A 4695-nucleotide genomic window follows, 5' to 3' on the forward strand; every position below is an offset into this window, starting at 1 on the left:
AGATTAAGAAAGTTTTTTTAACTCTATATATATTCCTAAAAGAGAATAGTGAGGTACTTCAATGCAACAAAATAAATTTAAGAAAATTTAAATAGAAATTGAAAAAAATAGTAAACAGAGGAGAAGGAATTAAAAAAAAATTAAAAAACTTATAATTCATTCCAAGTAATTGCTAGTAATTTTTGTTAAAAAAAAAATTAGTAACAAAATGGTCCTTAAAATTTGCAGTAATTTCAGGGGACCTGGATGGCTCAGTCAGGTAAGCCACTGTCTTCAGCTCAGACCGTGATCTCAGGGTCTTGGGATGGAGGCCCCAGGTCAGGTTCAGTGCTCATTAGGGAGTCTCTTCTCCCTCTCCGTTTGCCCCTCCCCCTTCCTCATGATCTTTCTAGCACTCTATCCCAAATAAACAAGATTTTTAAAAAAATTACAATAATTTTATGGATGTGATCATATAACTAGTTTTTCCTTTGATTTTTTAACATGGTGAAAGATACTGATAGATATCCTTATTTCTTAATTCTTTCATCTTAATTTCTTATTTGGTAATGATTTAAAGCAATGAATTTTCTTTTTTATTTAATTCTTTTTTCAAATTTTTATTAACTTCTACTTAGCATGTAGTGTAATATTGGTTTTAGGAGTAGAATTTAGTGATTCATTATTTACAAATAATACCTAATCCTCATCACAACATGTGCCCTCCTTAGTACTCATCACCCATTTAGCCCATTCCCCACCCACCTCCCATCCATGGACCCTCAGTTTGTTCTCTATATTTAAGTCTTTTATGGTTCTTTCCCTGTCTTTTTTTTCCCCTTAATCTGCGTTCATTTGTATTGCTTTTTAAATTCCACATATGAGTGAAATCATACGGCATTTTTCTTTCTCTGACTGATTTACTTCACTTAGCATAATACAGTCTAACTCCATCCACAACCGTGCAAATGGCAAGAGTACATAAAGCAATGGATTTTCCATTAAATGATGTAGTGTGATTTCATAGCTCCAACTATGTAGTTGTTTTATCATCATTGTTTCCTATGTATTTTCATGTTAATTTTTAGTTCTTCTTTAAGGATTATTTAAGAGGGTAGTTTTGTTTTTATAGGATTTTAACTTATTTTTGTTTATATTCAGTCAAATATTGACATTTTATTTATAATTTCATTGATCCCACATATTCTCCATTGTTTCCTTTCATGGAGAATCTAGACTTTCCTTTTCCTTTGTGTCCCATTCTAGTAATTGCAAAGATTTATTCAAAGTATTTCAAGTTATTCGAGTTAGTTATAGTTATAGTATTCAAGTTATAGTATTCAAGTTAAAATTTTGCAATATTGGGGTGCCTGGCTGGCTCAGTGGGTTAAGCTGCTGCCTTAGGCTCAGGTCGTGATCTCAGGGTCCTGGGATCAAGTCCCGCGTCGGGCTCTCTGCTCAGTAGGAAGCCTGCTTCCCTCTCTCTCTTTCTGCCTACTTGTGATCTCTCTCTGTCAAATAAATAAAATCTTAAAAAAAAATTTTGCAATATTTATACTACTTACTGTAATTGCACTCAGCCTTAGTTCTAACATGGTTCCTCAATTCCTAAATTGGTTATCATCCCTATCATCCCTCTTTGAATCAAGGAGAGGAAGAATTTGTGTTAGAACCTACCATTAACATTCATGAATCTTTCTCTCTCATGTGACTGTTAAGTCCTGGCATAATCATGATGTATCCAAACCATACTATTCCTTAGGTGATGTTGTCAGGTTTGTGTCAGGTTTGTGTTGTCACAAAACATGACCAATGTTAAGTTTATTTCTTTGCGATATTGTTTAGATTGATTTTTCCTTAAATTAAAAAAATGTACTTTCTGAAGGAAAATGCTGATATGTTTTATTTAATTTGAATTTTTAAGACTTCTTTAGTATAAACCCAAGATATATGACTACTGATAAACACTTTATATTTTACTACTCAGGAGTACTGAAAATCCATAAAACTTATGATGAATATTTATGCAGTTTTGTCTTTTAACATAAGAAAGGACCAGTGGAACAGAGAGGAAAAAATTATTCTTACTCCAGTGTTTTGGAAGCAATGTGACAACCAGAACCTGGTGCAAGCAAAGCAGATGGAATAGTTTGCCAATGGCCAGATCATTCTTAGAACTTGGACTGTGGCCATGGAAAGCAGCATCTTTCATTTGCTTATTTGCAATCCATATATCTTCTATCATGAAGTGTCTATTTAAATCTTATCATTGCATTTTGTAAATTCTTTATATATTCCATATGTAAGTCCTTCACCAATCGTGTGTTTTGAAAATATTTTTATATAGTCAAGATGTTCCCGAACAATTTGTTGAAAACACTATACTTTCTCCATTCAGTTTATTTCACAACTTCTTTGAAAATCAATTGACAATATATGTGGTTGTATCGTTTTGGACTATAATTTTTTTCCATTGATTGTTGTACCCTTCCTTTTGTCAATATCCCATTATCTTGTTTATGGTAGCTTGTGGCAAGTCTTGAAATTAAGTAATGAGAATTCTCCAAATATTTTCTTCTGTTTCAACATTGTGTTCACTAATTTAGTTCCTCTGTTTTAATTTTGGAATCAATTCAGTTTTCATTTCATTTCATTCATTTTGTTGTTGGGGGGGAAAAAAAAAACCCAGGATTTTTATATGGGTTGAATAAAATGGATGGAATGATTTAGGAAAAAATGGCATTTTAATTGACAATTAAATCCATGAAAAGGATATATTTCTTATATAGTTTATATTTAGGTTTATATATAGGTTTTCTTTGATTCTTCTTACCAGCGTTTTATGTATTTTTTACATATAGATCTTGCACATATTCTGTTACATTTATGTCTAGTCATTTCATGTTTTCTGATGCTATGTTTGTTTATTTTTCTTTTAATGACAATAGGAACTGTAGAAATCCCCTTCCCTCCTTAATTCCTAATATTGTAATTTGTACTTTCTCTCTATTTTCCTTGATTGATCTGATTTTTCTGATCTCAAAGAAATAGGTTTAGCTTCATTGTTATTATCTGTGGTATTTATGTTTTGTTTTCTTATTCCTCAGTTTTAATTCTTCTGCTAGGCTATCCTCTGTTAGTATGTGTATGAATGGGGATGTGCAATTGAATCAGACTAGTAAAGAGCTTTTGTTTCATTATACTATGGTTATTCCCAGTGCACAGCTACCTTTAAATATTTTTAGCATTACATTGTGCTTATTTTAGAAGCTGGAATGCTGAAAGATTAATCTCCATTCTCATTGCGCCCCTGCCCACTGCACCAGGTTGTGATCTTACCAATTTAAGTGGTGTTAAATTTAATATAATAGATACAGGATGATTAACAGTGAAATTGTTGATTTTGAATGGTAATAATGAATATATAGAGAATATCATATGGATATAAAGACATTTTTTTCAATGAAACCACGAAGCAGCTGTTCCCATTACCATGAATTTAAAGTATCACTTATTTTTGACAGCCTCACAATGATTGAATAGGTGGCACAGCCAGCTTAAAGATAAATGTTTTCATTTATCTCACTTATTTAATTTTAATAGTACTTGTGAAGCAGATGTTAAGATTTTGTATTAATACTTTAATCTATGTATAAAGACCATACTTTACATCCACATATGTACCCACACATGCATGCATGTATACATATATCAAAGCTAGCTAGCAGAGGATTTACTTTAGTGCACAATGACCAAATATATCAGTCTCTGCTTACATTACAGTTAGCATTCAATGTCAATCACAATGACATAACAACTTCAAATAATGTGAGGAACAGAAATAAAGCTATAAATACAATATTAGAGTCTTAGTTGTTTATATCAGTACCAAAACTTAGGCCTAAAATGTCTAAAAGTTTTTTTTTTTTTATTTACATTTAGAAGTAACCATTTTCCAGGAAGCTATTAAGTATGACATTTGTGAATGAAGAGTTGTGAATGGAGAGTTGGAAGAAAACAGAATTGAGTAGAAAGAGGCTTAGTTTGTGGTGCTGCTCTGAGAATTTTCAGTCCAGCTGTAGGAACCCCAGAGCAAAGAATTCCCTCTAAAGGTGTTCCACTTTGGGTGGACTAACTCTCCTTAGTCATTACCTGGAAAAAGTCTGGGGAGGACATACCCAAATATAAGTGCTGTGGTAGATACCAAAACTACAGCAGCTATAGGATTTCTGTTAACTAAACTCCTCTCACCAGGTTCTTTTGATAGAAGACTTGAGGGGTACACTCCCATTTTTGCCATTGCAAAAATCAGAGAAATACCAGAAAATTAATAGAATGGCCTTAGAAGTGCCTGAATTATTGTTTATGTAAGCCAGAAAAAAAAAACGTTTAGTAATACAACATTCATGTTACTTTATTAAAGTGATTCATGGACCAAAGTTTCATTAAGAACATACAGACATTTAAAGCAGCCTCCTTGAAGCTCTGGCTCTTGGGACAAGTCAAATCTAACTATTGCTGTATTCTTCAGAAGTTTCCTTTGGCAAATTTTTCCCCTGTCTATTCCTTTAACCTAGGTGGAAGCATAACTACTTTGGGTAGCCTTCTGGGGCTTTTTCCATGACCTCTGAATATTAAGGATTACATTTCAAAGCTCTTCTGAGTTCTTCTTATCCACCCCCAACAATTCCATAACGCTATTGAACAGGACATGTG

Source organism: Mustela lutreola, chromosome 4 (genome assembly GCF_030435805.1).
Source record: "Mustela lutreola isolate mMusLut2 chromosome 4, mMusLut2.pri, whole genome shotgun sequence".
Taxonomy (NCBI): Eukaryota; Metazoa; Chordata; class Mammalia; order Carnivora; family Mustelidae; genus Mustela; species Mustela lutreola.